At 42.1% G+C, this 20,190-nt stretch overlaps 1 protein-coding gene across 4 annotated transcripts in view; it reads left to right on the forward strand.

The window, feature by feature from the left end:
* Positions 1–20,190, forward strand: part of Dennd2b (DENN domain containing 2B) — a 145,756-nt gene that overhangs the window by 13,195 nt on the left and 112,371 nt on the right. Inside the window, exon 1 of one of the 4 annotated variants that reach the window (XM_090348187.1) lies at positions 18,981–19,073. The exons of the other annotated variants lie outside the window; for them this stretch is intronic. The gene's annotated coding sequence lies outside the window, so the exon portion shown is untranslated. Of the gene's footprint in view, positions 1–18,980; positions 19,074–20,190 lie in introns of those variants that run through there. 4 annotated transcript variants of the gene reach the window in all.

Consider the following 20,190-nt stretch of genomic DNA (forward strand, 5'->3'; position numbering starts at 1 on the left):
TCTTCATGTCTGTCTGCCCTGTTGGCTGCCTTTAGAGGTGCTGGCTGGGGCAGAGTGTCTCGTTTTCTCACAGAGGATGACACAAACAAGAAGGAATAAGTATGCTAGATATCCCCCATATTTGGGAGGGCAGCTGCTCAGACCAAATAGAAAAAGATGAATACAGAAAGGTGGTTTTTTTATTTTTTGTTTTGTTTTTGTCTTTTTTTTTTTAGTACTGGGATCGAACCCAGGACATTGCACTTGATAGGCAAGCTCTTTTCCACTGAGCTACATTCCCGCCTGAGGGGTGTTTTTTGAGTTCCCAGGTTGGCAACCAGAGTAAGATATTTTTTCTCCCTCCTTGCCTTGGCATCTGGAAGCAGATGGTAGAGTGTCTGTCTGAGATTGCTGATTCTGCCTTTTTGTCTGGGAGATTTTCAAATAGAAAAAATTGTAAAATAGTAATTCAACTTGAAGTTGGCACTCTAAAAAATGTAATATGTGTTGTAATATGTTGTTCAACTCAACTTCAAACTGTCTCTTTAAAAAATCTCTGTATTGGGGCTGGGAGTTTGGCCTAGTGGTAAAGTGCTTGCCTAGTGTACACGAAGACCCGGGTTCAATTCCTCAGTACCACATATATAGAAAAAAGCCAGAAGTGGTGCTGAGGCTCAAGTGGTAGAGCTCTAGCCTTGAGAAAGCCCAAGGACAGTGCTCAGGCCCTGAGCTCAAGCCCAGAACTGGCAAAAAAAAAAAAAAAAAAATCTCTGTATTAAAACACACTCTTTTTTTTTTTTTTTTTTTTTTTTTTGGTGAGTCATGGGGCTTGAACTTGGCCTGGGTGCTGTCCCTGAGCTTTTCAGCTCAAAGCTAAGGCCCTAAACCTGGGCCTGAGTGTTGTCCCTGAACTCTTCAGCTCAAGGCTACCACCTTACCCTTGAGCCAAGCCCCACTTCCCATTTTCTAGGGGTTAGTTGGACATAAGAGCCTCAGGTCCTTTTATGCCCGGGCTGGCTTTGAACCTTAATCCTCAGATCTCTACCTCCTGAGTAGTTAGGATTTTCAGATGTGAGCCACTGTGCCTGGCTCTTTTTTTTTTTTTTTTTAAACCAGTCCTGGGGCTTGACCTCTGGGCCTGAGTACTGTCCTTGAGCTTTATCAAGCCTAGTGCTCTAATATTTGAGCCATAGTACCACTTCTGGCTTTTTCTGTGTATGTGGTACCGAGGAATTGAACTTGGGGTTTCATGCATGCTAGGCAAGCACTCTACCACTAGGTCACAGTCCTGGTTCTCAGCGTCTTGAGTAGCTAGAATTATAAGTGTGAGCCATTGGTACCTGGCTGTTGTATTTTCATATACATACACACAAACAAATCTTTAAAAGTTTTGTAACTTATTCTGATTAGCTTTTTCTGAAATATCGTATCTGTTTTTATTGTACTCATGTCATTGAGTTTGTTTGGACCTAATGGTTCTACTGTTTCTTTTTTTTATTTTCATAGTCCGTTTCACCTCCTTGAGAATTAATATTAGTCATTCTGTGAATGAATAACAAATGTTTATTGTTTATTGTGAGGAAGACATAGCACAGATACTAACTTTGCTTCTCTTTTCTATCATGTGCTATGTTTCTTTTCTTTCTTCTTTTTTTTTTTTTTTGCCAGTCTTGGGCTTGGCTCAGGAGCACTGTCCTTGATCTTCCTCAAGGCTAGAGCTCTACCACTTGAGCCACAGCACCACTTCTGGCTTTTTTCTATGTGTGTGGTACTGAGGACTCGTAACTGGGTCCTCATACATGCTAGGCAAGCACTCTACCACTAGGCCAAACTTCCAGCCCCAAATGTTTCTTTAACTGATGGAAACTTTAGGTTATTATTTGGCCTTCTGAGTTTACCATTTGCTTCTTTCATAGTTTCAGACAATTTGTACTGTATTTACTAAAGATGTTTGAGAAGAACTTAATAGATTGAGATCCAGCTTCTGGCTCACTATCAAGAGTTATGGAATTGAGCCAGGTGCTGGTAGCTCTTGCCTGTGATCCAAGCTACTCAGATGCTGAGATCTGAGGATTGGAGTTTGAAGCCAGCCCAGGCAGGAAAGTCCACAAGACTCTTATCTTCAATTAATCACCAGAAAAGTTAGAAGTGGAGCTATGGCCCCCCGTGGTGGAGCCTTGAACAACAAAGCTCAATGACAGTGCCCAGGCCCCGAGTTCAAGCCCTAGGCCCAGCGCGCACACACACACACACACACACACACACACACACACACACACACACACACGCATGTGTGTGTGATGGTGAGCTTAATTAAAGATCTACTAATTAAAATAAAGTTATCTCCATTTGGGGAGACACATAAAGGAAATGGCTCTTTGTTTTATTTTAGAGATTAGCTTTAAGGGGTAGCCATCACATGGTAGAGAATGCTCTCTTGTAGGATGCATTTTATAGGTGAGAGATACATTATGTGTGTCTGTTTGTAGAGCTGACTGGTGCTGCACCTCCAGGTAGAGCAGCCCCTGAGTGATTGCTTGTTAGGTTTCAGAGTGCTTAGCAAAAGTGAAGCTCTAAAGCCAGAGCCTGGGAATGTCCAGGAAGGACTAAGATGCAAGCCTTTGATTAAATAGAAAAAGGTAGACTTTCAGAAAAGTGGCAAGTAGATGGTCTCACACACAGTAAATGCATTGAGGGTGAGGGCTAGGACAACTTAAAAGCCATAAACCTTGTCCTCAGAAGACATAAGATACCTACAATAAAGAGGTAAAGATGAATACTGAAACATAGGGGGGTTTATGAGGCAGATCAGAGCCTTGTGGTGTGCATGCGGTAAAACAGATGAATGAGGGTTTACAGGTAGAAGAACTGACTGATTGCAGTTGTTGAGAAGGCTGTGTGATGAGCAAGAAACAATATTTTGGTAAAAATTTGGAGGATTGACAGGTTTGACTCAGTGAAGTGAGAGGAAAAGGTCAAGTAATTGCAAAGAACATCCCGAGGCACAGAAGTGGGAAGTGTTTTACAAAACCTGATTTCATTGTTCCCTTGTGTAGGTTCTGCTCCCTTCCTCTAGTGCTTCTTGGGAGTCTTCTCAGGCAGAGATACACTTTTCAGTGGTCTATCAGTCTGCTGCCATCTTGGCTTCAGTCATTCTACTTCCTATTTGCCTTTGTCCAAAGACAGAGCCATGGTCTCTGAGCCAGCACGTTGTGGAAGAATCTCCATAACCTCAGCATCCCCTCTGACTTCTTGAGAACTGCAGTTCCTTGTAACATGTGCCTCTAGGTTTGATCTTTTTTTTTTTTTTTTTTTTTTTTTTGCCAGTCCTGGGCTTGAGCTCAGGGCCTGAGCACTGTCCTTGGACTTTCTCAAGGCTAGAGCTCTACCACTTGAGCCTCAGCACCACTTCCGGCTTTTTTCTATGTATGTGGTACCAAGGAATCGAACCCTGGTCTTCATGCATGCTAGGCAAGCACTCTACCACTAGGCCAAACTCCCGGCCTAGGTTTGATCTTTATTGAAGTATGTTCCCATTGCTTTTAGTCTCTGTTAAGGCATAATGGGAATTCACCATGAATAAACACAATTTAGTATTTATTTTGATAACCCTACCGTTTTCATGGGAGAGGCACATAGGTTAATGGTCTTCTAACTGGAGGAATAGTCAGAATCCTTGTTGCCAAAAATTAATCTGAAAATAAAGTTGTACCCAAGATATGTTTTTCCCTAGCTACTCTCCTTCCACTTTACAAAGAAGCATAGCCCTTCCTCATCTTGAGTCTTACTAGTTGTTGCTCTCGTGTGTGAAAACCTCCAGGTTAATAAAGCAAAGCCACAATTAGAATTATGATTAGGAAAGTGAGTAACTGGGTAAGATCCTTTTCCAAATCAGATGGTTTGCTTTCAACAAGCTGTCAGATCATAGATGATGAATAGTAATTTTGGATAACAGGTTGCAATGAAATTTTGGCATGTCACTGAAAAAGCACCAAGACGGAATGATATTGCTATAGCAAATTTCTTTCAATCCTGTCTAGTGATTTATACAAACAAGGTTTCTTGGCACCAGTAACAAATTGTAATTAAGGCATTTCTAATAAAAATTTTAGTGTTTATGTTTAGTCGTACCAATTTCTAATGTAATTATATTTTAAGTGATTATGAGAGGGACACAGGTGCCTGTGTCTCTGCTGTAATCCTAGTTAATTAGGAATCTCAGATCAGAGAATTGAGGTTTAAAGACAGTCTGGACAGAAAAATCTGTAAGAGACTATATTCAACTAACCAGCAAAATGCTGGACCAGAAGCGTAGCTCAAAATGATAGAGCACCACATTACAAACATGCATGTACGCATACGTGCACGCGCACACACACACACACACACAACACAGTCATTGAGAGTCTAAGCTACAAGAAGAAACATTTTTTTAATGCTTAGAGTTTATACCTGTAGCTTTAGAATTTAAAAAACTTAAAGCATATATTTATGAATAATGTATTATAGGAAAAATTTATGGGTTAAGTATAAAAAGTTTTGAAGCGTATTAAAAAATTCTAAAGAGGGGGGCCGGGAGTTTGGCCTAGTGGTAGAGTAGAATGCTTGCCTAGCATGCACAAAGACCCCGGTTCGATTCCTCAGTACCACATACATAGAAAAACCAGAAGTGGTGCTGAGGCTCAAGTGGTAGAGCTCTAGCCTTGAGAAAGTCCAAGGATAGTGCTCAGGCCCTGAGCTCAAGCCCAGGACTGGCAAAACAAACAAACAAAAGTTCTAAAGAGGAAGTAAGAAATTAAAAAGTTGAAAGAAAAAAGTAATGCTATAAAATATGTGTGTTAGTTTGTGTGTTATAAGTTATAGGCCTTGAACTCAGGGCCTTGGTGTTGTCTCTGAGCCTCTTTGTGCTCAAGGCTAGCACTCTACCACTTGAGCCATAGCACCACTTCAGGTTTTTGAGAGTGGTTAACTGGAGATAAGAATCTCAAGGGGACTTTTCAAAGCTAGCCTGGGCTGGCTTTGAACCATGATCTCAGATCTCAGCCTGCTGAGTAGCTAGGATTATAGGCCTGAGCCACTGGCATCTGGCAAATTTTGTGTCTTTTTAAGTGCATAATGAGCATGGTATTTAGATTACTTTGGATCATTTCAGATCATTGAAGAGAATAATAGTTTTATTTTAAACTGTAAGCATTTATAGAATGTCAATATTCTCTTTTTGGTCTTTTTTATTTGTGCTAGGGACTGAATCAGGACCTTGTATATGCTAACCAATACATTCTGAGCCCAGGCTGCCAACATTTATAACATTCTAGAAATTACATCTTCTGTTATGTTGCAAAAGTTTAAATGTTAACATATTACATGTATGTGTAAATGAAGGGGAATGTGTGTTTTGAAAAAAAAATTAGGGAGCATGATACCCAAACACTTTTTTTTTTTTTTGCCAGTCCTGGGCTTGAGCTCAGGGCCTGAGCACTGTCCTTGGACTTTCTCAAGGTTAAAGCTCTACCATTTGAGCCTCAGCACCACTTCCAGCTTTTTTCTATGTATGTGGTACTGAGGAATCGAACCTGGGTCTTTGTGCATGCTAGGCAAGCACTCTACCACTAGGCCAAACTCCCGGCTACCCAAACACTTTTAATGGGATATATAGCAGGTACTTGACCAAAGGAAAGCAAAAAAATGTTAATGTTGCAAAGAAAGCCCCAAGGTTGAGTTGGGAATGTGGCTTAGTGGTAGGGTGTTTGCTTAGCATGCATGAAGCCCTGGTTTCGATTCCTCAGTACTACATAAAAAGAAAAAGCCAGAAATGCTGCTGTGTGGAAGAGTGGTAGAGTGCTAGTCTTGAACATAGAAAGGCTCGGGAATAGAGACTAAGCTCTGAGTTTAAGCCCCAGGATTGGAAATAAATAAATACCCCCAAAAATGAACCCAAGGACTAAGAATTTGGCCTAATGGTAGAGTGCTTGTCTAGTATGCACAAAGGCCCAGGTTCAATTCCTTGGTACTGCATACGTAGGAAAAGCTGAAAGTTGTACTGTGGCTCAAGTGGTAGAGCACTAGTCTTGAGAAAACCCAAGGACAGTGCTCAGGCCCTGAGTTCAAGCCCCAGGACTGACAAGAAAAAAAAAGCCCCCAAAACAACAACAAACAAACCAAGATCAGGCAAAGTCATCAGAGAGGGCACTGTGGGATATGCATCTTGAGGGACTGTTGGAATTGGCCCAACAAAATAGATGTGGAAATGTATTTCTATAACAGAGAACGGAATCTGTAAAAGATCCAGAAACTTAAAAAAAAAAAAGGCAAAAGAAAAGAAACAGAAGAAAGGAAATGGCGGGAGTACCATGAACAGGATGGTAATTTTCATCCAATCTGATAATATCTTCATAGGGCCTAGATAAGGGAGGCCTTCCTCTCTCCCTTCTTTCTCTCTCTCTTCTTTTTTTTTTTTTTTTTTTGGTGCCATTCTGGGACCTTGGGTACTGACCTTTAGCTTTTTTCACTCAGGGCGGGCCCTCTATCACTTGGCTCATAGTTCTACTTACCCAGCTTTTTGATGGTTAATTGGAGATAAGAGTCTGCTTGGGTTGGCTTGAACCATAAGCCTCAGATTATCTTGAGTAGTTAGGATTGCAGGTATGGGCCCCTGGTGCTCAGCACAATGGCTGTTTACTGTGTTAATATTTGTCTAGATCTTTGTACAAATGTAGAGATTCTTTTTCATATTGAGCTGGAGAACAGTGAGGCCCAGACTGTCCGTTCCTATTCCTCTGCAGACTTGTTTATCAGAAGTTATGGTCAGACTAAGGTTAGCCCTACTAATGTTCTTTCCGCAGGTGATATGCTGGTCATTAACAAGGGTCACTAAAATGTTAAAATCAAAATTTGGGATCCTGGAGCTAGTGAAGGATTTTTGTTTTAGGATTTTTGTGCATTCATTATATGAAAAGCTTTTGGAAGAATTCCTGAAATAGAATTAAATGATGGCATTTATAAAACTTTCTTTGTAAATAATCTCACTTTGTAAGCTCTGGATGGTCCCAGAGGTGGTCCCAGAAGAGGTCACATACAGTGACCTCTGTCCCCTCTTGCCCTGCAAATTTTTTTACTTTTATGATGGAGCAGAATGCTGTGATGACACACTTTCTTCAGTCTTGAAAAAGTAACATTCTGTGTTGCCTTCTTGAACATTTGCTCACACCATGATAGAACCCTAATACAGTGTTTTGTTTGCCCAGAGCAGATCAAACAAACCATGCAGGGAAACCATTAAAGCATTGATTCAGTACCACACAGCAACACGAGGTGGTCGGATGAGTGCCTTTTCCACATTTTCATACTTTCCAGGATGACACCGAAAGCCTTGCCCTCAAACCAACTAATAATTTATTCTTCCAGCCTCTTGAGAGGGAGAAATGGGAAGTTTATAGATTAGATAGATGCCCTGGGTCTATTTTAGAGTCAAGAAAGGAACCAAGTGGGCACGGTGGCTCATACCTATAATCCTAGCTACTCAGGATGCTGAGATCTGAGGATCAAGGTTCAAAGCCAGCCTGGGCACAAAAGAACCCGAGACTCTTATCTCCATTTAACCTCTAGAAAATGGGAAGTGGGGCTTGGCTTAAGGGTGGTGCAGTAGCCTTGAGCTGAAGAGCGCAGAGATAGCACCTAGGCCGACTTCAAGCCCCATAAGCCCCCCCCCCCCCAAAAAAAGGAGCCGAGGGCAGTGGTTTGACTGTGACTAGGAACATGAGATGAGAAGCTCCAGTGCCACTTGATTACTCAAGGGAGAATGTTGTATTTGACAGCATCTATCCCAGTTTTGTCTTCAAAACAGTCTCCCAAGGAGGGGTGTAGGGTATGTCAGTGACATACCCAGATCCAGGAGCCCTGTCATGAATCATTCATGACTTGACAATCCACTTTCATAAATCTTACTTATTTTTTTTTTTTGGCCAGTACTAGGGCGTGAACTCAGGGCCTGAGCACTGTCCTTGGGCTTTCTCAAGGCCTAGTGCTCTACCACTTGAGCCACACCACCACTTCCAGCGTTTTTCTATGTATGTGGTAGCAAGGAATTGAACCCTGGTCTTTGTGCATGTTAGGCAAGCACTCTTACCAGTAGGCCAAACTCCCAGCCCCTTATTGTTTTAGCTGTCTCAAAGAGATTGAGCAGCTTTGTCCACAATGCAGAAATCCAGCTCATGCCTATAATCCAGTTACTCAGGATGCTGAGATCTAAGGGTAGTAGTTTGAAGCGTACCCAGGAAAAAAGTCCATGAGACTCTGAATCTCCAATTAGTAAAACTCCAGTAGTAGAGATACCATCCTTTACCAGAAAAAGCAAGTAAGGCCCTGACTTCAAGTGCCAGTACTAACACACACATACATATTTTGAGCCCTTGATTTGATATCAAAGCCTTTCCCTTTTTTCTTTTCTTTTTTTTTTTTTTTTTGTGATACCTCATGCTGAAATTGTGGAGAACGAGGAATATTCTGGATTGACTTAGTGAACTCATGTTGTCCAGCTAACTCTCCTGAGAATCAGTACCTTTATCTGAAGCCTCTAGCGAGTGGTGACAAGGCCAGTAGAGAGCAGCTGAGATGGAGGATATCAGGAGCTCTGTAGTCTGCCTCTGCATGGCACAGGAATCCTGTATGATGGTATCTAGGCCTGCTCCCAAATCTACCAGCCACCACTTGCCCCAGTGAAGGAAAAGGGGTGAAGCACAGCACACTGTAGGGATATGGAATTTTACCAAACATGTTTTTTGTTCATTTTTAATTAGGAATTTCTAAGATTTCCAGCTTTTATTTATTTTTTTTCAGGGAAAAGATTTTAAAAACAGCATAAGCTGGGACCGGGAGTTTGGCCTAGTGCTTGCCTAGCATGCACGAAGACCCGGGTTCTATTCCTCAGTACCACATACATAGAAAAAAGTCAGAAGTGGTGCTGTGGCTCAAGTGGTAGAGCTCTAGCTTTGAGAAAGTCCAAGGACAGTGCTCAGGCCCTGAGCTTAAGCCCAGGACTGGCAAAAAAAAAAAAAAAAAAAAAAAAATCAAACAAAAGAACACCCTCCCCCCCAAAACCCCAACATAAGCTTTATTATTTTTATATTATATAAAAAATTTGCAAACTGAAATAAGTAAATTAAAAATGACCACAAGATTGGTGTGGTAGAGCATACTTGTAATCACAGCACTTGTGGCTTTTCCTGCCTCTGCCTCCCAAGTTTAGCTTATGCTACATAGTAGGACCCTGTCTCAAACAAAAAAGACTAGAATATTAGTGCAATCAGGAAAACACCTTATATTCTTCACAATCAGGCCACATTAAAACTTTTTTTTTTTTTGAGATGTGCTGGCCTTGAACATATGATATTCCTATTTCCACTCTCAAGTGCTAGGATTACAGGCATGGGTTACCACACCTCATTAAGATGTAAAATACTTTGAATCAAGTATAATAACAATATCTTGCTATGTTTGTCAATTATATTCAGCTCCGTGTGTGTGTGTGTGTGTGTGTACTGGGGCTTGAACTTGGAGCTTAGATTAGTACTCTACTACTTTATGTAGACCTCCACTTCTGGTGGTTAATTGGAATAAGAATCTCAGATTTTCCTTCCCTGGCTGGCTTTGAACCATGATCCTCAGATCTCAGCCTCCTGAATAACTAAGATTACAGGCATGAGCCACTGGTATCCTGCAACTTTATTATTGATTGATTGACTGTGGGTCATGGGACATGAACTCTGGGCCTGGGCATTGTCTCTGAGCTCTTCAGCTCAGGGCTACTGTCCTACCCCTGGAATCACAGCCTCATTTCCCCTTTTCTAGAGATTAATTGGAGATAAGAGTCTCATGGTCTTTAGGTCTTTAGTGTTCTGGCTGGCTTTGAACTGCATCTTTAGATCTCAGCCTCCTGATTACAGGCATGAGCCACCGTGCCCTGCTACTTTATTTTTAACAATTACTATAAACTATTTTGTTAGCTTTGTTATCAATAGTCAATGGTATACTGAGGAGAATGACTAGAAGAGGAGTGTAGACAGCTCTTTGGTTTTCAATTCTGTGGCCAGGGCAGAAAGAAAGCAAGGGTGATAGCCTTGGAATTGGAGTGGTGTGGGCTCTGGGAAGGGGCTGCAGGAACCTGTCTCCCTTGCTTTAAATGTGGGGAAGGAGCAAGGGCTGCAGAGAATGCTGTTTCCTGTGGACTAGGCAGGACTTTGAGAAGGGATGCTGTGGATGGTATAAAACAACCACAGTTGGACCATAGTTAGAATTGCACTAGTATAGAATTGTCATGTTTGCTTCTTCAAGGTAATCTGCTGGAGGAGGCAACTGGTTTACACTTTAGACTAAGGAAGGGTATGGGAAACTTATGGACTCTGGCCTATGTGCTTGGATGTGGGCTGGTGTTCTGCTACTCTGGTTATTTTCTTCTGAGACTACCTTGTGTGGTCATTTTGCAAACTATATTTCCTCTAAGCAGCAACATTGTGATTGCCTCCATCACTTGGATCTTAGTGCCCTGGAATGCTGCAAGAACTTGGGGACATAAGAACCTAGAAGTATCTTGGGAATGCCCACCTCTCTTAGCCAATCTTTTGTCCAAAGGGAACATCTACCTTCTGCCTTTTGCCTCTTTGGAGAAGGGCATGTGAATGTTCCTGGTCTGTTTACATTTGTTTGGTCCTTCTGCCCTTGGTTATAAAGGAAGATTGCTGGGAGATTTCCCTGTTTTACTTCTTCCTTTTATCTGCTTTCTCAATTTTTCCAGCTAGGCAAAGGCTGCTATAATAATAAAAAAAGGCTATTAGACTAAGGAGTTTTATAGACTGCCTGGTGAATGGAACAGTTCATAGGAAGCAATTCATCTAAATTTCCCTTCCACTGAGTTCTGTGGCTCCGATATCCTTTCCCATTTGCCTGTTACTGTAAGAAAAGGAATAGACTCTGATCCCAGAGTCAGAGCTGCTCATCGGTGGTTATTGAGCTGGTATGCATATGAGGGCCATGCATCCAGTGGCATTTTGATAGTAAATTGGATATGTAGTCTCATAGACTTCTTTGCTTGGGCTGGCTTTGAACCATGATCATCCAAATTTCAGCCTCCTGAGTAGCTCATGTTATAGGTTTGAGCCACTGGAACCCAGCAGACCCCTAATTCTTTGTAATGTGTCCTCTAGGAGCCCTAGGGCCTTGGTATGAAGAATAGGCTTTGTTTCCTATTTCTGTTTCTGCTAAATATGCCATATGTTGGGCCAAAGGAGGGAGAGCTGTTGCTTCTATGATACTGTGACATTTTAGTTCTATAACCTTTGAATGAATTTCTTCTTTAGTTAAGAGTACCGGATTATTTTCTCTATATTCTTCTGGTCTATACGTATGCATATGAGAGGAGAAGTAGACTCTCTAGGGAGGGTGACCACCAGTGGCTTGGTTGGCCAGTGGGGTTACCTCTTCCTGCTTCTGTTTCCTTCCAGTGTTATCCTAGAATATGAACACAGCAACCTTCTATATGAGGCTGACTTCATTGTGTGCTGCTTATAGATTACAGTAGGAGTGAGGAAATCCTTTCTACCTAAGGGCATTGATGGATGGTCTACCTGGACCTGTTTGCTTTTTTTTTTTTTAAAGAATTTATTAACGTTGATTTTTACATCATATTTTAAATGACAAGTTTAACATACAAGTGTTCAAAGAGGGACTCTCTATTTACAATCACTGGGCTCTTTGCTTTTTTTATGGCAGGCCTCTTCATTTGAACAATCCTGATGTCAGAGCTTCTACCTAAAGGTCACTGGGAAGGTCAAGTGAATTTTACTTGTTGGAAATAACATTTTTACTCTCCTGATAGCTTTTATACCTTTGGAGAGATTTTTTTTTTGGCCAGTTCTGAGCCTTGAACTCAGGGCCTGAGCTCTGTCCTTGGGCTTTCTCAAGGCTTGAGCTCTACCACTTAATCCACAGCACCACTTCCAGCTTTTTCTGTACGTGTGGTCCTAAGGAATCGAACCTGCGTCTTTATGCATGCTAGGCAAGCACTCTTACCACTAGGCCAAACTCCTAGCCCTGGAGAGATTCTTTCTTGGAAAGTTGATGTAAGAAGTGTGTGTGTGTGTGTGTGTGTGTGTGTGTATATATGTGGGTGTTGGGGCTTGAACTTTGTGTGTGTGTGTGTGTGTGTGTGTGTGTGTGTGTCTGTGTCTGTGTCTGTGTCTGTATATGTGGGTGTTGGGGCTTGAATTTGGCCCTTTGTGTTTTTCCCTAAAGGCTGACACTCCACTATAGCTGCAACTCTATTTCTGGCTTTTTGGTGATGAATTGGAGGTAACAGTCTCACAGCTATTTCTGTCCAGGTTGGCTTTGAACCCTCAGATCTCAGCCTCCGGAATAGCTAAGATTACACTGGCATGTACTCTCTGTCTCCCTCCCTCCCCCCCCTCTCTTTCTCTCTCTCTCTGTCCTCTCTGCTTCTCTCACCCTCTCTCAAGCTAGTAGACTTAGTTCTGTATAGTGATTTCTTCCATTCTCCCAGCCTTCCTTTAGCTGATTGATCTTGATGGTGATGCTGCTTCTCTATTTGGAAGATCCTTTCTTGAGTCCCTTGAATTCCTTTCCAGGTCCACTACTGATGCCTCACAGCAATGGCTCCCTGTCTGTACTCTGTCTACTCTCCTTGATTTCCTAAAGATTCTTGTCTACTTTATCAGGTCATAAGCTTTCAGATTTTTTTTTTTTGGCCAGAATAGTGTTTATTCTCTCCCTCCTTTCTTTACTGGAAGGTTAATTTTTGGTCTTTATTAGTAAGCCAGAGTTCACTTCAGACCTTAGTGCTAAGTGTAGATTTTGTTTCCTACCTCTGTTACTTCTAAATATGGTATGTCTTAGCCCGAATATGTTGGACATTTCAGTTCCATAATTTGTGTCTGTTTTTTTCCCTTGATTAGAACTTAAGAAAATTATTTTGTTTTGGTGCTGGACTGGAGCTTGAACTCAGGGCTTGGCAATGTCCCTTAGCTTTTTCACTCAAGGCTGGAGCTCTTCCACTTCAGCCTAGCCCCTCTCCAGGCTTTGGGTTGATAAGAGATAAGACTCTCATAGACTTTCTGTCCTGGGCTGGCTTTGAACCTTGATCTTCAGATCTCAGCCTTCTGAATAGCTAGGATTATAGGCGTGAAGCCACTGGTACGCAGCTTTATGTTATTTTTAAGAATGTTTTTTTTTCTGCCTCAAGATCATGAAGATAGTTCTCTTTAAGTTTTAACAGTTTATTCACATTTATATTTAGAGCTAGAATCCTATCTGTAAATCTCATCCAGTTTTTTTTTTAAACCCTCATGTTGTTGTCCCAGCCTGTCCTCAGTTTTAGATCACATTTTTTTTCTTTTTTGTCACCTATCCCCTGGGCTGTATAGAGGCCTTCTCTTTCATTTCCTCAAGTGCTGTCCCTACCCTTCTCCCACAGTAATCCCATCTGGAGGAGGTCACAGAGGAAATATTTAGTTGGTCTCTGCCAAACATTCTGGGCTGTGTTGTTTTGCTTAAAAAGACATGCAGATAAACTGTTTTGCTTCTTGGTCTTGGTGTTCTAGGGCAGATGTTTCTTTCTTTCTTTTTTTTTTTTTGATTGGTTGTGGGGCCTGAACTCTGGGCCTGTGTGATGTCTCAGAGCTCCTCATCTTAAGGGTACCACCGTTGAGCCATGGCCCCACTTCCAGTTTTCTAGTGGCTAATTGTATATAAGAGTCTCATGTATTTTAGTGCCTGGGCTGGCTTTGAACTACAATCCTCAGATCTCAGCCTCCTGAGTAGCTAGAATTACAAGTGTGAGCCACTGCACCCAGCTCAGATGTTTCTTCTATCACAGAGGTCCTATCCTATGGTCACTTGGGAAGAGCACTGGACCAGAGTTTGGAGAACTGGACTCTAATCCCTGCCCTGCTCCTAATTTGTGGTGTGGTCTTATGTAAGGTACATTGCTATCTCAACTTCATTTTGTCCGAAGGGACCTAATTTCATGAAAAGAAGATATGACTCTATGGATAGAAGATGGAAAACTCCCAAATAAGTCTGGGGGTCAAAAAGAGAGTATAGATAAGAGGCAGAGATGTATTACTATGACCTGGTTCTTCTCCAGTAAAACCAGAAGGAAACTCAAATGACCTATACAGAAAATTAATTATGCTAGGCACCAATGGCTCACTCCTTAGTTACTTGGGAGGATGAGATCTGATGATTGTGGTTCAAAGCCCAGGCAGAAAGTCCATGAGACTCTTATCTTCAATTAATCATTAGAAAACCGAAAATGGTGCTATAGCTCAAGTAGTAGAGCGAAAGCCTTGAGCTGAACACCTCAGGGACAGTGCCCAAGCCCAGAGTTCAAGCCCCTTGACCAACCAAACAAAAATTAATTATGTAATCATTTTTGGAAGAATGTGACAAAATGATGGAAGTTTTCTGACAAGGATCAATTTAGGAGATAACTGCCTTTCCATCCCTGCTTTTGCACTGGGCCTACACCTGTTTGCTCTCACCTTTGGGATGTGGGAGGCCTGAACTTCTGTGAGTTCACTTCCAGAATTTTTCCTCCCATCTTCCACCTCCTTCACAAAACCCAGGAATATTTGAAACTCAGCCCAGATCTTCACCTGGCTTTGATTTCCCCTTCATGTGGCGATTGGTCCTTGAAAGTTGTAGCTTCCAGAAACTTTAAATGTCAGTCAATATGTCCAACTTCTTCATTTCTTGTTTGCATTTTCTGTGCTGTATGGCTGTGTTCCAGTTCTTGAGGGAATATGGTTTGGTTCTGGCAAGGAAATGGAGAATATTTAGGAGATCCTATTACCATGCACTAGAAAATAAAAGTAGGCAAGAGAACTTTTGCCCCTTAAGAACACTAAGGGGTCTTAGACAGAGAGATAAATGGTGTAATTTCTGCTTATGTAAAACCACAGCTTTCCATCCCAACATACTCTATTCAGATAGGTGGGGCCATCTTCTTCCCTATCCCTGTTCCTTCTGAAATGACCCTGGAAATTAATCAGATCTTGCCTAGTTTATACTTTTCTTTCTCTCCCATTAAAGATTTGTATTGCTTACCTTCCAGTGTAGAATGAGTTACACAAAAGCAGTTTACAAAATTTTGTGTTAGCCTGTAGCTTTTTTTTTTTTTTTTTGGCAAGACACAATCATTGGACACTTTCCTAAATTGGAAAGGGGGTTTTGGGGAATGCCTGTCTCTGCTAGGTAAGTGATGAGGAAGCACCTTCACTAGGGGCTAGAGAAAGCAAGGGCACTTGGTAGAATAGTTTTGAGGAAAAGTTACTTAGTTGACTGTATTGTTAGGTAGACTTTCTCTGCTATGCTGGAATCTTTTATTGACCTCTAAGGCCTCTGAGACATGGACTGCATTCATATCCTACCTTTACATTACCAAAGAGAGCCTTCTACTTGAATGAGACTTTTTGGATGAGGTTACATAGAACTCCTGAGATAAATACTTGCCTTCGATAGCAGGCACTTATGTCCAGCAAGTCTCCTAAAATAGGTAGTAGACATGGTATGTAGGCTTGGTAGACATGTTCCTTGTGAATGCCAACAACCTGTGGCTGAAATAAGAGTTTGATTTGGGGCTTGATAACAGTTATGAGCTTGTGTCTAGCATTTGATACTTTTCTCCCTTCTTACTTGGTCTTTAAACCAAGTTGTATTGGGCAGATGACCCAACTGGTAACTGATAAAATGCCTCTCTCGTTCTGGGTATTCAAGAACTTCTGACTTCTGTATTTCTCTCCAATCAGCGAATACAGATAGGTGTTTCTAAAATCCTGCTCACATCATTTTTAACTACTATCTCTATTTCCCTTTCTTTCCTTCCTGTTTTGCTTAGTTACTTCAGGAAACAACCTCCTTGTCTTTATTCCTCCTTGATTATGAAGTAAGCTAGCCCTAATCCCATAACTCATAAGCATGATACCAAGAATACTTCTGAAAGGAAATTCAGACACATGGGAAAGAAAATTGTGTGAAGAATCTAAGTTAATAGTGTTTCCCCGTAGAATACATTTAAAAATGCTGTAGATACCCATTCTTTAACCTGTCCTCTACAAATACAATTTGAGATATGTAAACATTTAATTTTATTCTATTAGGTTTTGTATCTTAATTGCGTATAAACCATATTTCAGTCTTGTTACTCAGTGATGAGCTTATGTGGGCCTCCAGCTGCTATATCTAATGTGATTTTTGTTGTTGCTTTATGAAAGCAACTGATCCGTAAAGGGATGTTCCATGCAAGTGTAGACTCTTCATATCTTTGGCCCCTAAAGGTGAAGTTTCTATGGAAGGATACATTCCATTCCTATTGTTCCCAAAGGATGCTGGGGCCTGGATCAGGAAAGCTGAGTTCTTTTTTTTTCCTGTGCTTGAGCCTCTAGGGTAAAGTGCCACCAGAGTGTGCTTTGGTTGACTTCCCTAAGCTCCTTCCCTAAGCTCTTTCTTTTTTCTCCTTGGGTCAGCTCAGGAAGAGCATCAGCTTAAAGCCTGACCCTTCCACTTCCAAGTTTATGATCTAGTAATGGCAAGATCATGTTCTCTAAATATGTTGCTCATTGGACCTAAAGGAATTAACCCTCATTTTGACTGGGAAATAATAGGTTCCTATTGGGATGCTCTTATCAGCTCCTGGACAGAAAGCCGCTGGTTAGAAGCTGTGTACATCCTGAAGATGTTCCAGGGTCCCTGCATGTAACTATAGCATCCCCTTATAGAATGAACAATTCTCGAAGATAGAGCAGACTTTCTGATTAAAATTTCAAACTGTACTGGGTTCCAGGTAACTGTTTTCCTGTCTGGGTGGAAACTTGTATCTAGATGTTCTTGCCTGGGGATCAGCAAGTGTCATGTTGTTCCAGTGAAGCACAGCCATAGCAGAGTCTCTTTGTCCTTCTTGTGGTGCTCAGAGATGCTCTTTTGAGTTCATCTTTTTTTTTTTCCTCTCAGAAAAGAAAAGCAGGATGGATGGGAAGGACAGCATGGCATGGGCATTGGTCACTCACACCTGTAATCTAAGCTACTCAGTAGGCTAGGATCTGAGGATTGAGGTTTAAAGCCATCCCAGGTAGACAAATCTGAGAGATTATTTCTCTCCAGTCAGTTGGTACAAAGCCAGTAGTGGACTGGTTTATGTGGTAAAGCACCTGCCTTGAGCAAAAAGCTAAGGAGAATGTCCAGGCCCTGAGTCTTAGTTCAAGCCCTACTACTGGCACAAGAAGTCAAAGAAACCCAGTAGGCATTTTGAGCTAGGCTCGGGAGTAAAACCTGTGTGTTCACAAGCCAGGCTGAAACGAATGGTTCTTGTAGGGAGAAACCTTTAACCTTTGCTTCCTTGGCATGAAGCTGTAAGAAATCGAACTAACCAGCTGCAGACCCTTATTGTGCAATTTTGAGGCAAGGATGGGCGGAATCCCAGGAGTTGGGAGGCAGACATGTGGCTACCAGAGAGATGACATCAGCTAGTTTACTGATGCTTTTGAAGAAGGGGAGAAATTCCAGGTGCTGAGCCTTCTTCCTGCATGTGGGGGTGGCTTCAGACACCCTCAGTTCTGTCAGCTGCCAAGACCTCTGCCTGGGAAGTCTTGTCTAACTTTGTGTCTTCCGTTGTCCCCACAGGGACCTTGCATTAGAAGCACTCTTGCAATTTTGGTTGTGGGAGCGAAGCTTTGAGTGAGGGACACACTTGTCTGTGTGCATTTTTAAAAACATTCTTGTATTGTTATTTTAAAGGCGATATACAGAGGGGTTACAGTTATGTAAGTCAGGAAAAGTATATTTCTTGGGCCTGGGAGCAGAGCCTAGTGGTAGAGTGCTCACCTCGCATGCACAAAGCCCTGGGTTCTATTCCTTGGTATCACATACACAGAAAAAGACAGAGTAGTGATGGTGGCTCAAGTGACAGAGTGCTAGCCTTGAGCAAAAAAGTGTTCAAGGACAGTACCCAGGCCCTGAGTTCAAGCCCCAGGACTGCCCCCCCCCCCCAAAAAAAAAGAGTGTATTTCTTTTTGGACAATGTCACCCTTTCCTTGCTTTCTGTTTTTCCCGCCCATTACTACTACAAGCTGTATAGTTCATTTTCAGTATAGTGTCCTGTGAGTACCACTGCCATATTTGTTCACCCTTTGTCCCTTCATTTCTGTGCCTACCCTTACCCTCCCAAAGACATATAGACAAACATACAGTACAAAAAGGAAAGAAAACAAAACCAACAAAAAAAAGACAAAAACCTCGTTTCCTTTTCCTGGAGTTCTTTTCAGTAAATATTTTATATGTTTAGATGCACATAGGCATTATTCCTTTGTATTCCTCTCCTAAAGAGTTTCCTCCTTTGGTCTCACGGTTTACAAATGACCTGTATAATTTATTATATCCTGGTGTATTTTAGATTTAGCTTCCGCATGTGAGAGAAAACATGTGCCATTTGTCTCTTAAGCTTGGCTTACCTGTGTGTACCTTTTATGGTACTGCTAACCACTAAGATTTGCCACCTGGAGGTTGGATATGAAGTGAGAAAGGGACTTGTCTGAGTTTTATGCACTCTGTGTTGGGAGTTGTCCCTCTTTGGAAAGGAAAGCAGTCTATGATTAAAATAATTTTTTTTTATTGATTGTGTTGGTACTGGGGCTTGACCTTGGGAACCTTGTACTCTCATTTAACTTTTCTGATCACTCTACCACTTGAGCCATACATCGATTTCTGGCTTTTTCCCCCCAGGTAATTGGAGATAAGTGTCTCTTATATTCATCTACCTGGGTTAGTATTGAACCCAAATCCTCAGATTTCAGCCGACTAGGTAGTCAGAATTACAGACATGAACCAGCAGCACTCAGTTGAAATAATTTTTAAATTAAAGTTAAATTATTTGATGCCTTTGTGAGGATACAGGAGGAAGGCATATAGTCTCCTTTCTCTATGCTTCTGCTTAGACAGAACTTCCCAGATCACACTTTGGTTGGCATGTTGCAGAAGACATAGCTGCAGTGATACTTCCTTTGTATCTGGTCTGGCCTGGGTGCAGATTTCTGGTAAGTGTGGTGGGGTTTCTTGGGAAGTCTATAATGGTAGGACTGGAAAAACCTCTGTGGCATGACAGGAGCCTGTCTAGAGATGAGAGCAGGAGACATTGATGCCAGGAAAGCCCCAGCTGCTCACCAGCTTTGTTTTCCTGTCAGACGTGGGCTTCCCCTCTGGATCTGCCCTGCTCCCAAGACATGTTAGTAAAGGAAGCCTGTTACATGGAAAAACAGGTGATGCCAAAGCTCATACCGAGAGGCTGGGGCATTGACCTGCTTCAGCTTCCCTCTGATGGGATAACTTAGGGTTTTTCTAGGCCTCTTACTCACATTCCAACGTAGCCACTGCTTACTTGAAGCTTTAGGGCCAGCACAGGCTTGTTCTGTCCAGGTGTCTTTTCCCTACTGTGTTTTTCCTGTTTGGGTTTTCCGATATAAGGACCTTTGCAGGCTCCAAGTTGCCCAGGTCCTCATTCCGAGAGCCCAGGAGCTGTGTAAGCTCCTGGTTTCCTTTTCAGCCAGGAACTTCTGGGAACTGTCTGCATTCCTTTCTGCCCAGCTCTCAGCCTCAGGGGCTGCGGTGAGGAACAGTTGCTTCATGCCTCTGTGACGCAGAGTGGTAAAGCAGTTCCATGGCGACCAGCCAGGGAAGGTGATCAGGGCTAAAAGGTGGAACTGCATTTTATTCAGTTATGGTGACAGAATATAGGATTATAGGAAGTGTGAAGCAGTATTGACTTTTAAAAAATATCTTTTTTTTCCCCCAGAAATAGTTTTGCTATGTAGCCCAGAAGGCTGGTACTGAACTCAAGATCCTTGAACTAGGAAACCTCTGTGTCCTGAGTCCTGAGATTACTGGCTTGTGACACCTCATCCAGGCTTACTATGAATTCTTTGAAAAACATTTTCCAACATGCCTCTCTGACTTCCTGCCACTCTAGATTGGAGGGAGTGAGGCAGATTTGTTCACTTTCTCATGATCTTCCTCTGGCCCCAGAGATGCCTGTAGGAGATGACTTTCATGAGGAAGGAGGTGAGAGGCAGGTGTGAGGGTCTAGCTCCTGACCACTAGTCTGGCTATGTTGGTACTCTGAATAGTTTCTGAGGGCAGATACACCCCTTCCCCTGG

The sequence above is a fragment of the Megascapheus bottae genome, chromosome 16, assembly GCF_031878675.1.
Source record: "Megascapheus bottae isolate mThoBot1 chromosome 16, mThoBot2.hap1, whole genome shotgun sequence".
In the NCBI taxonomy this organism is placed as follows: domain Eukaryota; kingdom Metazoa; phylum Chordata; class Mammalia; order Rodentia; family Geomyidae; genus Megascapheus; species Megascapheus bottae.